At 43.5% G+C, this 18206-nt stretch overlaps 1 protein-coding gene across 1 annotated transcript in view; it reads right to left on the reverse strand.

Annotated features, from left to right (window-relative positions):
• The window catches only part of LOC127517762 (GTPase IMAP family member 9-like), an 86464-nt gene that overhangs the window by 26451 nt on the left and 41807 nt on the right, over nucleotides 1-18206 (reverse strand). The gene's annotated exons all lie outside the window — the stretch shown is intronic.

Below are 18206 nucleotides of genomic sequence, written 5' to 3' on the forward strand. Positions count from 1 at the left end.
CCAGGCGATTGGCCATGCAACGGACAGTTTGATGGTGCTCTAGTGCCACCTATTGATGGAGATTGAGGACAAAGACAAAACAGCTCTCCTTGACTCCCCAGTTTCTACCACAGGCATGTTTGGCTCCGTGGTGGACAATTTCCGCCCTGCTAAGCACTAACCATTTCCAAAATGGCAGGGACCCCGCCCTAAAAAGCCCAAGTAGCCCTGATGTTTTCAGCACAAAGATGAGGAGACTGAGTCCGGCTAAGGCAAGACCACCCTCAAACCAATCATGTTTGACTTCCAATCCCCTGTTTCGGGCATTGGAGGCACTGTGTTTGTTGCTGGTGCTGGGCCCGCCCCACCAGTAGTGTGCACACCCAAAGGAAGTTCCCATGGTCCACAGTGAGTCAGGCTTTTACAGCTGCTACTTCCTCGTTCCAAAGAAGGATGGCTTTTGAGATGTCTGAACTGCATCCTGATAAGCTGGCCGTTCAGAATGTTAACCATGAAGCAAATCCTCTTGCAGATCTGCCCAGGACGCTTACTTTCACATCCAGATACACAAACAAAATCTCCCCAGCCAACGACTCTCATTCCTAGGGGCAGTTTTCAACTAAGCCCAAATGCGGGCCTCGCTTTCGCCAGAGCATTCTGAAAATCCAGAGACTAACAGCATCGTTCAACATTAGGGATGTCTTTCCCCTCAAGAAGTTTCAGAAGTTACTGGGCCTTATGGCAGCAGCCTCCTCAGTAGGTCCCTTAGGCCTGCTTTATATGCGGCCATTCCAACACTGGTTGAAAGCCTGAGTCCCACAACGAGCGTGACACAAGGGCAGCCTCAATCTCAAGGTGACCCATGGCTGCATCAAAGCCCTGGTCTTTCTTGAGCCTCATACTCGTTGGTCCCATTCATTGTCATTACAAAACTTTTATGTGTCAGGATATTTATTAATATAACTCCGATTGTGTTCATCAGAATGAAGAAAGTCATATACTCCTATGGCTTGGGGTTGAGTAAAGCTTGGGGTAATTTTCATTTTAAAGTGAACTAATCCTTTAAGTGAAGGCGGTGCACGTGCCGGGCTCCATGAACACGGGAGCAGATGTGCTGTCCCGGAACGGACCACCTCCTCCTATGAAAGCTCCACCCCCAGATGGTTCACATGATCTGGAGCATCTTCAGGGAGGTGGATGTGGATCTCTTAGTATCGAAAGAGAATTCTCACTGCTTGGTGTTTTTATTGAGGGAAAAGGATGCATTAACCTACAGGTGGCCCTGTTTGCACCTTTATGCCTTCCATCCGGTAGCTCTGCTCCCTCAGGTCATCAACCGAACCAGGGAGGACAGATGCTTGATTCTACTGGTGGCACAGCGCTGGCAAAACCAGCAGCTATCAGCTGCCCCGTGACCAGTCCCGCTGAGGAGGGACCTCCTTTCCCAGGTGGGAGTGACAATCTGGCATCCCCAGCCCGAGTTGTGGAGCCTCCAGCTATGGCCCCTTGATGGGAATTTCCACGCCTTTTCCGAGAGGTTATGAATACAATCTCAGATGCGAGGGCGCCCTCCACTAGGTGCCTATATGGTCAAAAATGGTCTAATGTTCCAGCTGGTGTTCTGCTCGGAATATAGACATCATATCTTGTGAGATCACATCGATACTCTGATTCCTACAGGAGCTGTTGGGTGGGGGACATACCCCTTCCACACTCACACTATCGCAGCAAACCGTGCTCCTTTAGTGAGCCATTCAATTGGTTAACACGCTAGAGAGGTAAGTAACGCTAGAGATGTCTTTGTTAGCCGCCATTTCAGTCCCGCATGTAATGCAGCTCACTGTCACCGAAAGTGTATGGGTTGATGATGTAATACTCTGGACAAGTTTTCATGTGCGCATCCGTTTTTAACATCTTGACTGTCGTACAGTCTGACATAAATAACAGCTGAGATCACACAGTGTGACATGAGGATCATGAACGTACAGTCTGACAAGCAACAATCGTAAAGGACTATTATAAATCGCACAGTGTGCACCCGGCTTTAGTCGTTAAGTTTCTCAGAGGGGACAGGAGGCTGAATCAACCTCACCCCCACATGGTTCCATCATGGGACCTGTCCATAGTCCCGAAGGCTCTTCAAGGCCCTCTGTTCGAGCTGCTTGCAACATCACTGGCTCTTAATGCATCATGTTTCCTTCTTGAGCATCAGTGAATGTTTGCAGCTTTTGTAATAATTGTGTTTGAGTCCCTCAATTGTCCACAGACTGAGAAGATGGATCTTAAAATCATACAGCCACAGCTGAAAAGGGTTCAAATATGCAAAAGATGCTGGAAAGCCAAAGAATATGCAGTACCTGGAGGATTTTTCTGAAGAACAGTGGGCGGTTTAACTGCTCAGGACAAACTGACACATGAACAACTATCACAAAGCAAAAAAACAGTCATGGATCATTCAGGTAACAACAGAGTATTAAGAATCAGTAAACTTTTGAACAGGGTCATTTTCAGCTATTATTTGTCTTGTGGACTATGTAAACATCTGTTGTGTGAAATAACTTATTCGGGACAGTACTGAATAAAAAATAAAGTTTTATGATCCTTATTTTGTTAAAATGATTAACATTTTTGCATATTCTGCAAGGGGTATGTAAACTTTTGAGCACAACTGTACTTTATACTTGTCTATTTTTGTCACTTTTTTATAGTTAACATTTTAAAATGTTATAACAGTGATTTGATAATGTCTAAAAATAAATTCAAAAGCAAACGTGGGGGAAAAAAACTAAATGAGGGAGTGGAAATGGCTAATGAGCCAATAAGTGCTCCTCTGCCAACATCTACTTGTTATAGTGGTAATTTAATGTCTTTTTAAATTTTAAAATAAGTGGGTTTTTTTTTTCTTCAAGTGTAGATGTACTTGATGTAGTTTTCCTACATCACGAAACTTTTAGTTTCACAAATGGGAACAATCTTTGAAGAATGAACAAAAAATGTTTTTGGTCATCACATTAAAAAAAGAAACAATTAAATTGGGTAATATTCAGATTTTTGAGCTTTGAAATGCTAAAAAAGAAAAATTTGTGTGAAGTACTTGAGAGTCTTTGAAAAGCATATGAAAAGGTGTGTCAAAACAGTGTCAAAACTATATGTCAGGGGTCTCCAAACTCTGGCCTGGAGGGCCACTGTCCTGTCCTGTAGGCATACTAGAAACTTCCAGGCAGGTGTTTTGAGGCAAGTTGGAGCTAAACTGTGCAGGACAGTCTCCAGTTTCTCATCTTTGGATGCACCACACACACACTTGTTGTATTTGTTGTATTATTATATATATATAATATATATGTGTGTGTGTATATATGTATATACATATATAGATGTGCTTGTGGTATTAGAGAATGGCTGCAGCAGCAGCATGTATCAGGATCAGGAATGAAATAAAGTATGTGGGAGTAAGATTTGATGAGTTTGCCATACCTAGGATTTTGGTGAATTGATGCCACTGGTCTTTTTCAATCGTTAGATCATTGAAATTGTCCTGTAAGCTGTTGATAGTTTGATTGAGCTCTTCAACTGTGTTCTTGTAATTCTTTAACTGGTCTCTCTGTTCTGTGATGGTGCTGTGCTGCAGTATGATGGCGACCATCAGAAGAACACAAATGAGCACGAGACACACTGTCGTCAACGCCCAACATGTAAAAACAGGAAGAAAACACACAAATCAATTATGAACAATTCTATATTATTACATATAACACCTAAAATCAGCCTTCGTAAGTAACTGAAAGGGCTTTTTAAAGAGTGTACTTTTCAATGCTCTTTTATAATGACAATCATAGGAAACTAATGTATGGTAAAATATGTAACCAAGAACATGCTGAAAAAGTAAAAAGAAAAAAAAACTTTGTTAACTAAACACTGACGCATTGTTCTTAGAGAACAATGACTAAAATTTGATGTAATATTTCTTTGTATGTAATATTCCTCAAAAATTAACACCATCTCTGCTTCAGAATAAACTTTCTGCTTACTGCACTTTTCCTTCAGCATTTCCTTTGCCTATTAAATCATTTTATTAATTTGTCTATTCATTAAAATTCATTTGAAACATGCCAACCTGTAACACATCTACAGCCAACATTAAGAATTAATGACCATTTCTACAGTAATTGCAAAGAAAGTGAGAGCGAGAGAGTCTATTTGTCCCTCGTCAGCAAATAATCTCGCATTCATGTTATTTTTTTACTAAGCGGTACCTTATAAACCACCCTATAATAAAAAAAAAAAACAACCACTCCTCATTTTTTAATTCCCATAAATCATTAGCAGTGTCTCAGAACAAGCCGTTCACAGATTCTGGGCAAAGTCCACATCTGCTGACGGACTCTGCCGTATTAGCATAGACCTCGCACTGAGCGAGTTGTACACAGTGTGCCATTTTCTCCAGGCCATAGCAGCTGTAGCGACAACGTCTTGTAAGCAACTCAGGTGTTTTGTTGTTGGATGTGTAGGAATCGAGGATGAACCAGACAAATGAATCTTTCAGATGATTCTTGCAAACATAACTCCATACAAGTCTTATCTCAACATTGAAGACCCAAACTCAGAGAAATTAATTTACGATTCTAGTCAGTCTATGAAACACCTCCCTGCTAAGTACTTTTATCGCCATGCGTGCTTCCTGGCTGAGGTAAGAGGTGTCAAACTTAAAGGGTTAGTTCACCCAAAAATGAAAATTCTGTCATTTATTACTCACCCTCATGCCGTTCCACACCTGTAAGACCTTCGTTAATCTTCGGAACGCAAATTGAGATATTTGTATTTAAATCCGATTGCTCCCTATGTAGGCCTCACAGAGCCATGACATTTCCTCTCTCAAGATCCATAAAGGTACTAAAAACATATTTAAATCAGTTTATGTGAGTACAGTGGTTCAATATTAATATTATAAAGCGACGAGAATATTTTTGGTGCGCCAAAAAAACCCAAAATAACGAATTATTTAGTGATAGCCGATTTCAAAACACTGCTTCAGGAAGCTTCGGCACATTATGAATCAGCGTGTCGAATCCGCAGTTCGGAGCGCCAAAGTCACGTGATTTCAGCAGTTTGGCGGTTTGACACGCGATCCGAATCATGATTCGACACGCTGATTCATTATGCTCCGAAGCTTCATGAAGCAGTGTTTTGAAATCGGCCATCACTAAATAAGTCGTTATTTAGTTTTTTTTGGCGCACCAAAAATATTTGCGTCGCTTTATAATATTAATATTGAACCACTGTACTCACATGAACTGATTTAAATATGTTTTTAGTACCTTTATGGATCTTGAGAGAGGAAACGTCATTGCTCCCTATGTAGGCCTCACGGAGCCATCGGATTTAAACAAAAATATCTTAATTTGTGTTCCAAAGATCAACGAAGGTCTTACGGGTGTAAAACGGCACGAGGGTGAGTAATTAATGACAGAATTTTCATTTTTGGGTGAACTAACCCTTTAAGCCATTTGTAAAGACCAAATGGTCGAAAAGACAACGCAACTGGAGCCACAAGTAGATAACACCAGAGTCTTTGATTTCCAGATCAAAAGAGACAGAAAGACGTTGCAGCCCTGTTTCTTTTGAGTGACCTCTGAGTGACAGTTGAAATCCACAGGAAAAATCACAGAGACTGTTTTTACAAATAAACTGCATCAAATTGATCCAAAACAATTTGAAACGGACTTATCAAACATCTTTCAGCTGCATAATGCTATATCATGTCTACACATTATACATGTGATAAAACACACACAATTTATGTAATTGTTATAACTATTGAATGGGTGATTGAAAGTGTGCCTTGTTTGATATGAATTTAAATCTCTTTTCCTAATTCAAAGTTTGGCTTGAATGAAATCTGTGTAAAATGTATCAGATTCTTTTATAGAAATCATGGCTAAATTGTATTCTCTGCCGCGAGCGGGAATTTAAGAGATCAGGAGATAACATTTTGTCACGAATGTGGCTCCCTCGGCCCTTCCTCCGGACCACCGGAGGGAGCCATCACCGGAATACTGATCAGTTCTCATTCGGACTACGTTTCCCATGGGCCCTCATTCCTGGGACTGATTGCACACACACCTGCACCGCATCACACTCACACTATTTAAGACACACACACACACTCACACATCGCGAAGTCTTGATTTGCCTTGGTGATCATTTCTGAGCGTTTTTCTGTGGACTGTTTACCTGTTATCGATTGGACTGTTTATTCCCTGCGACCCTTTGCTGCCTACCCTGATCTTTGCCTGTTTCCTGGACTGTGATTGTTTTGCTGCCTGCCCTGATCCTTGCCTGTACCCTGATTCTGTTTGTCTGCCGCCTGCCTCGACCATTGCCTGTCCCTGTTTATGCCTCTGCCTTTGCCCTGTCTATTCTGTAAGTCCTTTTAATAAAATAGCTGCAAATGGATCCACATTCTGTCGACCCATCATTACACATTTAATGTAAGTTAAGGGGAGGAGAAAGCCACCTTTGAAACAAAGACGATACCTGATTGGTCAGAACTCCTCAAAGAGGTGGGACAAACACCTAAGTTTAAATAGTCAGATCAGAATGACAAATTCAGAATAAGGATCAGTTGGAAAAAGAAGAAGATGAATAAGACAAAGAACAGACGATAATGGGCAGACAAGCAGTTTCATTCAAGCTATCCAACTTATTCTCGTATCACTCACTTTTCCTTTCTTTTACTTTAACTTTCTTTTCTTATTCCGTTGAGAGTATTGTGTTATAAGTTAAGTTTTGCCGCAAAGTTTAATCAAGGACCCTACAGTCTTTTGCTGACTCAACTTTAAACTTCAGCCATGAGGGAGACTCCATTTGTTGCCAGCACACCAGAATGTGATTGGCTTTCCCACAACATCAATCTGGACCCGAAAGGACCTGCAACAAATCAACTAACTCTTGGAGAAAATTCCTTTTCTCCAAGCCAAGGACACCGACAAGGGAATCCGCATTCAATGACACGAACGACAAGCAAGTACCTCCAGATTCTATAGCTGAACTGGTGCATTTGATATGAAGTATAATAATCCTGCCTAAGCAGTGATAAAAGGGTTAAATTAATGATTGCTGGTTCGTTCAGGTCAGGTCTTATGAAGTGCATATTTTTCTAGAAACTTAATTGGGATTTCATAATTTCTCTTAAAACTCTTTTCTCACTTCCTTTCTTTCTGCAACTTGTATGAATGTGTGTGTGTGTTTGTGTTAGATATTAGTTTGTGTTAGAATAATCAATAAAGTCTCATGTAGATTTTTAAAGAGAAGTGTCTTGTGTTATGTGCTGAAGAATTTAATGCCTTAAACTGCCGATCTAATCTGTTGTTACCTTGTTAATAAATAGTGTCATATCCGCTATAATAATAAATATTCATATCCGCTGCAGAGCTTAGTTAAGGCCCATGCAAATGAACTCTGGACGATTCAGTTGCTCGGTCGTAAACTAAGTGACTCTTTTAAAATTCCTTTTAAATTAATTAATAATTTCATTTGAGCTGATTTGTTTACAGATGTAAGAGTAAACATAAGTCTTGATGTACTCCCGACATCAGAGCCGCTGAAGACTCAGTGGATTAGTTTTATTTTTGAAGGGAATGCGCCCCCACGTACCTAAATTCGTTTATGTCTGCGCAAATCATTTTACACCAGACTGCTTTGTAAACGAGGGTCAATACAATGGGACAATAGAAAACAGGTTTTGCTAAAAAAATTTTTACTCAAGGATGGATCAGTACCATCTGTTCGTGATCCATCTTATAGTCTCTGGTTCGATACTGGTTATGGCAGTAATGAAGGGGAGAGCATGCACTTTATTATAGTTCACTGGAGGTGATTTATGGATTTAAAACTTACCAGTTTATTAAACTAAACTATACCTGTTCTATCTCCATGCAGTATATATTCTCTTGGTCTGTAGGTCTGATTAAAACTGAACACCATTATTGACAGTTTCAGACATTTTCAGCGCTTGAGATTGTTCTGTTTGTTTGTTGCATGAGCTCTTGAAGCCCCGTCCTCTTCTTGGAAGGGGGCTGGGAGCAGCAGCTCATTTGCATTTAAAGGGACACACACAAAAACGGCATGCTTTTTCTCACACCCAAAAAAGTGGCAATTTTAACATGCTATAAAAAATTATCTGTGGGGTATTTTGAGCTAAAACTTCACATATACACTAGGGACATCAAAGACTTATGTTACATCTTGTAAAAAGGGTCATAATAGGTGTCCTTTAACGTTAGATCTTTCCTTTTCTTGGAACAAAACAAATGCTTAATGTTGATGTTACGTGTTGGTATTGTAGAGACGAGGCGAATACGGAAATCCACAATAATAAGGGTATTTAATCAACGAAGGAGCAAGAAACACAACCATACACATTTAGAATAACATTAGGGGAGTGCTGACGAAGACAACAGGTGCAGGGAATCCAGGGAAATGGCGGGAAGGCTGATGAGGGAAGTGAAAACAGGAGTGGAGCAAGGAGGATCCTGGGAAACGGAGTCCGGGAAGGCGTGGATGTGACATTACCTCCCCCTCCCCGGAAGGCGTGTCCTCACGCCTCAGATAAAACAGCGGGGAGGGGGGGTGGGCGCCCTGGAGACCTACAGGCAGGTGCGGGGGGTGCAGGCGGGTGCGGAGGTCTCCAGGGCAGTACTAGGTCCTTGGCCGTCATGGGGTCTGAAGCCGTGGGCGGCCACGGCAGGTCAGGGACTGTGGGCGGCCACGGCGGGTCCGGAGCCAGGGATGGCCACGGCGGGTCCGGAGCCTTGGCAGGCCACGGAGGGTCAGGAGCCTTGGCAGGCCACGGAGGGTCAGGAGCCTTGGATGGCCACGGCGGGTCAGGGGCCGTGGGCGGCCATGGCAGGTCTCCGAGCTCACCCCCATCTTTCCCACCCACGGATACCTTTCCCCCCCAAAAAAATTATTTTGGGAGACTCAGGGGTTCAAAGGGCTCGTGGGCTACTGGAGTGGGTTCAGCGGCGGTTGGGGTGGGCTCGGCGGGGGCGGCGGGAGCCGGGGCGGGCTCGTGACAGGCTGGAGCGGGCTCGTGACAGGCTGGAGCGGCCTCTGGGGCTGCTGGAGCGGACTCGGGAGCACGTGGAGCGGACTCGTTGGCAGCCGGGGCGGACTCGTTTGCAGCCGGGGCGGGCCCGGTGAGGGCTGGAGCGGGCTCGTGGGAGGCTGGAGCGTGCTCGTGGGAGGCTGGAGCGGGCTCGGCGAATGCTGGAGCGGGCTCGTGGAAGCCTGGAGCGGGCTCGTGGAAGACTGAAGTGGGCTCGTGAACAACTGGAGCGAGATCGAGACTTGGGGCAGGTTCAAGGAGGCTAGGAGCAGGTTCCGTCCAAAAGTCTATTAGCCAGTCAACCTCCCTTGGCGAGGGCTCAGACTGGGCGACAAGCTTTGTAGGGGGTTCTGGCTGCTCAGGGAAGGCGTGGATGTGACGGTTGACGAGTGTTCAATATTACTCTTAATAAAAAAACAAAACAACAATAAAATAGTACAATGACCAACTTTTATTAATAAAATGAATAACTAAGACTGATAATATGGTATACCCACGTAACAAATAAATGAAAGTTCTTACTTTAAAATGAATGCTTAGTTTGTGGTTCATTGTTTTAAGAAAACACATCAAACAATAAAATAGTACAATAACGAATTTGCTTATATTAAACTATAAACTTTTATTAACAAAATGAATAAGACAGATGATATACTAGCATTGTAACACAAATAATAAACAAAAAAAGATCTTGGGATTTTTCCCTTACTTTAAAATGAATGCTTAGTTTGTGGTTCATTATTATTTTTAATGAAAACACAACAACAATAAAAAAACAAGACAAACTCATTTATATTAAACAAAGAAATGATACTTTTATTAACAAAAGTTCTCTTGCGCTTTTGCCTCCACGATCGTCCTATCAGTCATCGTGCCTCATGTTAGTCACGTGACTCCTGCGTTTAGTGTCATGAGTCAGGTTTGATATTCTCCCTGTTTCTCTTTCTCCTGTCATTATTGCTACTTAGACTCAGCTGTTTGTCATTGCAATCAGCACTCACGCTGATCTTCTTCACTCTAATTTTCTCTGCTACTTCTCTCTGCAGTTTTCTCTAATCTTTGCCAGATTATTATACGTGTTTTCTTACGTGTTACTCGGCTCTTTATGCTTACCAGCCTCCATCTAATGCTCTTCGTATTGTTAGTCTTTAGTCTTAGTCTTAATCTTGTCTGTTTGGTTCCGCCGTGTATGTCATACCTGTTCTCTGCCTATTCTCCCTGCAGCCTGAGATCGTTTGGTCACCTGCCATCTGTGGTGCTGTGACTTCTGGTTCAGGACTGAGTTACCACGTTGCAGCGAGCCCTCCGTCAAGCTCGGGATCTCCTCTTTTGTTTATTTGGACTTTTAGTGCTACTGCTACTTCTCTCTGCAGTTTTCTCTAATCTTTGCCAGATTATTATACGTGTTTTCTTATGTGTTACTCGGCTCTTTATGCTTACCAGCCTCCATCTAATGCTCTTCGTATTGTTAGTCTTTAGTCTTAATCTTGTCTGTTTGGTTCCGCCGTGTACGTCATACCTGTTCTCTGCCTATTCTCCCTGCAGCCTGAGATCATTTGGTCACCTGCCATCTGTGGTGCTGTGACTTCTGGTTCAGGACTGAGTTACCACGTTGCAGCAAGCCCTCTGTCAAGCTCGGGATCTCCTCTTTTGTTTATTTGGACTTTTAGTTCTCCAGCTGCGAGCATCCAAGAAGCTGGTGCTCAGCAGACTGCCTGTGTTTCTCTCTGAATTATTAATAAACTGTTTCTGTACTGGCCATTCGCTTCTGGGTCCTCTGCCTTCTTTGACAGAATAATCTGGCCAACATGGACCCGGTGAAGGAGGCACCCATTTGCTCCGCTGTCGAGCTGCAGGGAGCTATGTTAGGCAGACACGAGGAAGAGCTGTCCGCTGCCATGCACACCGTGGAGAATCTCGCTGCCCAGGTCACAAAATCGGGATCAGCCGAGCCCTCCGACCTCCAGCTGTGCCTCCGAACCTAGAGTCAACAACCCTCCTCGTTATTCGGGTGAGCCTACTGAATGCAGAGCATTTCTAACCCAGTGTGAGGTTGTGTTCTCCCTTCAGCCTTCCACTTACGCTGCGGACCGTGCCAAGGTTGCTTTTGTCATCTCTCTGTTGTCTGGGCGAGCGCGTGACTGGGCTATGGCCGTCTGGGAGTCGGATGCAGCATGCTGTGAGAGGTTCACCTCATTCGAGGAGGAAATGACCAAGGTATTCGATCGGTCAGTCTACGGACGCGAGGCTTCACGTCTGCTTGCTGTGCTGCGTCAGGGGAGGCGCTCCGTGCCCGACTACGCCATAGAATTCCACACATTAGCTGCCACATTTGAGTGGAATGAACCTGCCTTGATTGCACGCTTTTTAGAGGGCTTGAATTCTGACCCTAAGGATGAGATTTATGCTCGTGATTTTCCCGCTGGCCTGGATCAACTGGTGGAGCTGGCAATCTGGCTGGACAAACGTTTTGAGTTGCGCCGCCGTGCACAGGGCGTGGTTGCTGAGCCACCTGCTCCCCTGACTGCACCTGTTGTCTCCTTTGAAGCTGCGCAGTTTCCTGAGCCCATGCAGGTGGGAGGGATACGGATTTCACCTGCTGAGCACCAACGTCGTATCCTTCATAGGCTCTGCATGTACTGCGGCCGCTCAGGCCATCTTGTCGCTGTTTGCTCATTAAAAGAGAATGCTCGCCAGTAGAAAGGGGAGTACTGGCGAGCGCAACGTCGCTCTCCCCTTCTGGAAGAACTCGACCACTTTCCCAGTCGTTCTCTGCTGGCCTGGCTCTTCTATCTCCTCAATTCGGGAGCGGAGGGAAATTTCATTGATGAAGCATGGGCTCTAGAGAGAGACATTCCTTTGTGTGACCTTAAGGACCCTTCCACTGTGCTGGCTCTAGATGGCAGTGTGCTGTCTAAGGTCCATAGAACCACCGTTCCGGTGAGTCTCACCATCTCTGCCAATCATCAAGAGACTATTTCTTTTTTAATTTTTCATTCCTCTGTCACGCCTGTAGTTTTAGGTCATCCTTGGCTCGTACAGCATAGTCCTCAGATTAACTGGGCAGAAGGAACCATTTTGTCTTGTCATGTTAAGTGTTTAGTCTCTGCTGTTCCTGCTGTCTCTTCTGTGTCTGTGTTTCAGGAGGAACCCGGTGATATGTCTGGAGTGCTGGAGGAGTACCACGATCTGCGAGCTGTGTTAAGTCGTTCCCGGGCTGCTTCTCTTCCTCCCCATCGACCGTATGACTGTAGCATTGAGCTTCTTCCCGTTACCACCCCTCCTCGCGGGCGATTGTATTCTTTATCCGCTCCCGAACGCGAGGCCCTAGAGAAGTATCTAGCAGAATGTCTTGCCGCTGGAACCATTGTTCCGTCTTCCTCGTCCGCCGGTTCGGGGTTCTTCTTGGTGAAAAAGAAGGACGGTTCCTTGCGTCCCTGCATAGTTTATCGTGGGCTGAACGACATTACTGTTAAGAACCGGTACCCTTTACCAATCATGTCGTCGGCCTTTGAGATCTTGCAGGGAGCCAAAGTTTTCACGAAGCTAGACCTCCGTAATGCTCATCATTTAGTGCGCATTAAGGAGGGCGACGAATGGAAGACCGCGTTCAATACTCCCTTAGGGCACTTTGAATACCGGGTTTTACCGTTTGGGCTGGTCAACGCTCCGGCTGTTTTTCAAGCCCTTGTTAACGACGTTTTGAGAGTCATGCTCAATATTTTTGTTTTCATGCACCTGGACGACATCCTGATTTTTTCTCCGTCTCTCCAGGTGCATGTCCAACACGTCCGTCGTGTATTACAGCGTCTCCTGGAGAATCATCTCTTTGTAAAGGCAGAGAAGTGTGCTTTTCACGTCAGGTCTGTCACGTTCCTAGGCTCGGTTGTATCAGCAGAGGGAATCAGGATCCTGCTAAGGTTCGTGTGGTCATTGAATGGCCTATTCCTGAATCTCGTACTGCGCTCCAGCGATTTTTGGGTTTTGCAAATTTTTATCGCTGTTTCATTTAAAATTTTAGTCAGGTGGCGGCTCCCTTGACCGCGCTCACCTCGACTAAATCTCGTTTCGTCTGGTCAAAGTCCGCCCAAGACGCGTTTGATTATCTTAAGAGATCATTCACCTCTGCACCCATTCTAATTACACCTGGTCCTAACAGACAATTTATCTTAGAGGTAGATGCCTCTGATGTGGCTGTGAGAGCGGTGCTTTCGCAGCGCTCTCCACTCGATGAGAAGGTTCACCCATGTGCATTCTTTTCCCACCGACTCTCGCCGGCCGAACGTAATTATGACATAGGGAACCGTGAACTTCTAGCTATCTGCCTGGCTCTTGGAGAATGGCACCACTGGCTAGAGGGGTCCTTTATACCTTTCATTGTCTGGACTGATCACAGAAATCTCTAATACATTCATTCTGCTAAGAGATTAAACGCTCGTCAAGCTCGTTGGGCTCTTTTCTTTGGCCGTTTCGATTTTTCTATTTCCTTTAGACCCGGTTCTAAGAACATGAAGCCTGACGCCCTCTCTCGCCAGTTTGGTTCGTCGGAGAATGCCTCAATCACGGAGACTATCTTGCCAAGCTGTTGCGTGGTTGGGGCCGTTGTCTGGAGAATCGAGAAGCTGGTAAAGGGAGCACTTACTCATGTCTCAATACCTCGGCGGTGCCCCCAGGGCCAATTGTTCGTTCCTGAGTCCGTCCATCCTGCTGTCCTTCACTGGGGGCATTCTTCCAAATTGGTCGTCCACCCTGGGGTGAGGGGCACTCTTGCTACGATAAGTCAAAGATTTTGGTGGCCCACGAGGGCTCGCAATGTTCGCCGTTTTGTTGCCTCTTGTTCCATTTGCGCCCAGTAATTCTCCACCAGTTTGCTTAGTTTTGGAGGGAGTTCTGCCGGCAGATTGGCGCATCTGCCAGTCTGTCGTCAGGGTTTCATCCACAGACTAATGGGCAGGCCGAACGAACTAACCAGATTCTTGGTCGCATGCTTCGCACTCTGGCTTTTCGTAACCCCTCATCCTGGAGCGAGCAATTGCCATGGGTAGAGTACGCCCATAACTCGCTTCCCTCATCATCCACTGGGTTATCTCCGTTTCAGTGTCTCGGTTACCAACCACCTCTATTCTCTTCCCAGGAGACAGAGGTGTCCGTTCCCTCGGTTCAAGGTTTTATTCAACGCTGCCGACGCACCTGGAAGAGGGTGAGAACCGCGCTGTGCCAAAACAGAGAGCGCACACATTACGCCGCTAATCAACGTCGCGTCAAGGCACCTAGATATATTTGTGGCCAGAAGGTGTGGCTTTCCACCTGTGATTTACCTCTGCAATGCACTTCTCGTAAGCTGGCACCGCGCTTTGTTGGTCCCTTTTCCATTGACAAGGTTCTCAGTCCGGTAGCCGTAAGGCTCAGATTACCTCATTATCTGCGATGCGTTCATCCTGTTTTCCACGTAGCGTGTATTAAGCCTGTGATTCGTGCTCCCTCCCGACCCACCCCCTGTCCTGTTCTTGTCGAAGGTTCTCCTGTCTACAGGGTTAGTATCTGGTCGATTGGGAGGGGTACGGTCCCGAGGAGAGAAGCTGGATTCCAGCCCGGGACGTCCTGGACCGCTCGCTCATCGAGGACTTTCTTCGCTCACGCCGGTCTTTTTCCTCGGGAGCGCCAGGGGTCGCTCGTCGGGGGAGGGGTACTGTCATGAGTCGGGTTTGATATTCTCCCAGTTTCTCTTTCTCCTATCATTATTGCTACTTAGACTCTTCGTATTGTTCGTCTTTAGTCTTAGTCTTGTCTGTTTGGTTCCACCGTGTACGTCATACCTGTTCTCTGCCTAGTCTCCCTGCAGCCTGAGATCATTTGGTCACCTGCCATCTGTGGTGCTGTGACTTCTGGTTCAGGACTGAGTTACCACGTTGCAGCGAGCCCTCTGTCAAGCTCGGGATCTCCTCTTTTGTTTATTTGGACTTTTAGTTCTCCAGCTGCGAGCATCCAAGAAGCTGGTGCTCGGCAGACTTCCTGACATTCAAACTCAGACTTTACTTGATAATCCACAATGTAACAAAGGCAAAAGAATGTACACCACACCTATCCACTGATGTTAAAGTCCCCCTGAAATCAAAATTTAAGTTTGAACCCCCCTGACCATTCGGTTACAAGTCAGACTTTCTAACCATTAAGCCATAACTGCAGATTTACCATTAGTAACGTGATGCACAATAAGTTAGAATGAAGGCTAAACTGAAATTCACAGCATTTCAACAGCTTCTGCTCCCGTATTTGAAGGCTGATATTGGATCATTGAGGGTAAACGCCATATTATGCGACTACGCATTACTTTTCAGAGAGCTTACGACCTACTATCTATGTTCTGCCTTAAGACCAAATGGTGCAACCGAATAGTTACTAAGTCTCTAGTGTGAATTTTATGTTCCAATTTAAGAAAGACCTTACGAATGGCTGGTGCAACCCTACACTGTAAAAAATAAATGTGTTTTTACAGAGAAAAAACAGTAGAATTTACCAGTAATAACACATTTTGATAGGAACAGGGAAATTCCATAAAAATGCATACATTGACACCAAATGTACATTTTACCTGTTCTTCAACTGATTATATGTGTTACTGAAAAAAATGGCATTTTCCTTTAATTAGAAGTAATTGTTATGTATTAGTAACCTTACATGTCCTTAAAAAACGTTCATAAATAATGTTTTTTCAGAGTTGGGGAAACAGTCATAACACATTTTGATCAGAACTGTGAATTTCCATAAAAACGCGTACATTGACACCAAATGTAGCCTACATTGTGTCATCTATTTTACTGATTATAATATGTGTTACTGGAAAACGCGTAATTTGTGGTGGCACGGGTGAGTACGTCCCCACCACGTTTCAAACACCTCACTGCACGGATGTACCCAATAACGATTTTAGGTAGCAGAGCAGCGCATTCATATCATTCGTTTGTTAAAGAGGCGATCGGGCGCTGGAATGTGTTGTTTCTGAAAACATACTGAGTGCTCGTTGCCGCCGTTATCAGTGACTGAAGGCAACAGTCAGTGTTCCCTTGTGGCGTGCACAGTTCACGCAGAGGAGCGCTTAACGCTATTGCAGAGACCCTGAATTTGTTGTGGTGAATAAAATGCACAAAAATGTGTTCGTATTCTTGATAAACAATCATGGATTAATGTCTTTGGTTTTTATGAGATTTAAAAAAAAAAAAAAAGAAAAAAGAAAGAAAACATGTACGACGTTGGATTCGAACTAAGAAGCTCAAACGTTTTCGACGAGGATTCAGCCACCAGCCCGTTGAAGCTCACCAGATTATAAAAAAATGAGATCTATCAATAAAATAAAATCAACATATAATTGAAATTGATTTCTGTGCATCATATTATTTTTTTCTGCAATCGTTATTGCACATATTTCATATAACACCTTGTTGGCAGAGGCCATTTATATTAGCTCCACCTACCAATGTGTGGTTAGCGTAGACAAAAATAAAAAATTACAACAAACTACCTAAAGTCTCAGCTGGCGTAGGGCGTAGGGTGTAGGGCGTGAAGCAATAGATGTCAGCCTTTGCTACAAGCGACCCGAGTTCACTTCAAATCTGCCTTATGCCGAACTCATTCTCCTCTCTTTTCCTATCACATATCACATATCACATTGAAAAGACATTAGTTTTTTAATTAAAATGAAGGAAATATTTAAAAATGTAAATAAACATTCCTCGTGGGTATTTACTCATTAGGCACAAGAGATCACTTCCGTTGTCAGAGCGCGTTCAGACCTCACCAACCGGATGCTCAAGGCAGTTGGACATAGTGGTGTATTAGAGGTAAAAAATGATATAAATACTGTTCGGTTTCTCACACAAACCGATCGTTTCGTGTCTTAGGACATCAGTGTGTTGTCACGAGCCGCAGGGTTTAATTTGGATTTGTCTGTGCATGTTTTTTTTTTTATTCTCATAGATGGTGTTACCGTTTCAATGCATTATACGACTGACAGACCGCAACGGTTGGAGTTAAAAATCATCATTTGTGTTCTACTGAAGAAACAAAGTCACCTACATCTTGGATGCCCTGGGGGTAAGCAGATAAACATCAAATTTTAATTTTTGGGTGAACTATCCCTTTAAGCCTTGATTCGTGTCACATTTTTCTTACAGCATTGTTTAAATCAAAACTAGCGACGGCCTTCGTTTACATTAAAGACAGGACAACAACAATCCAGAACACGGTATGCAATTACCAGGAAATATTTTGTATTTTTGAATTTTAAATCGTCTCCAAAATCAGAACGAGGTCTGTGGTACATTGTCTAAATTTATCTGTAGCAACCCAAATTTAGCTACCCTCTCATTGCGTAAAACTGTTTCTTTAAAAAAAAAGAAACATTTCTCAAGGACACGTGGAGTAATGCGCGAAAAGGACACATGGAAAATGGTATGCATGTTTAACCTCACTTTTACTTCTAATTAAAATTCTTACAATTGAGATGTGTAACCATTCTCTCTCTCTCTCTCTCTCTCTCTCTTTTTTAAGGGACCAAGATACAGAATGAATTGGAGTTGTACTCATTGGTCTGTCCAAACCCTTGTGTGTAGAAGACTTGCAATCCAATGATATTAATTAGATTTGTTGATGTTGTGTTTTATACAGAGATTTATAGTATAATGATGTTTTGAGTTGTTTGCAGGGTATTTTGGGCTTTGCATATTTGTATTTATTTATTTACTTTAAATGGATTAAGTTTAAATGTTTGAATTATTTAATATTTTACTACGTGTTAGAACCTAATGATACTTTTAAGCAATGTACAAATGTTGGCTGTTTTTAGTTTTTAAGATTGATGTTATTTACAATAGAAACTGTATTGCATTAAATGAAAATAAAGGGGGACCAATTAATATTGATTGTCTGTAATTAATTCATTTTTGTGAGTGTGACATATTTACTTGATACATTATAACTAACAGCCTTAAAACATCAAAGATAGAAAAAAAATGTCATAGCTTAATGTAAAATGACAGCTGGAAGCCATAATCATGATACCATATGTATGTTATATTTCAAATCATTGCAAATCATTTTTACAAGTAAAGCATTTAAACTTAGG

This window comes from Ctenopharyngodon idella, chromosome 8, assembly GCF_019924925.1.
Source record: "Ctenopharyngodon idella isolate HZGC_01 chromosome 8, HZGC01, whole genome shotgun sequence".
In the NCBI taxonomy this organism is placed as follows: domain Eukaryota; kingdom Metazoa; phylum Chordata; class Actinopteri; order Cypriniformes; family Xenocyprididae; genus Ctenopharyngodon; species Ctenopharyngodon idella.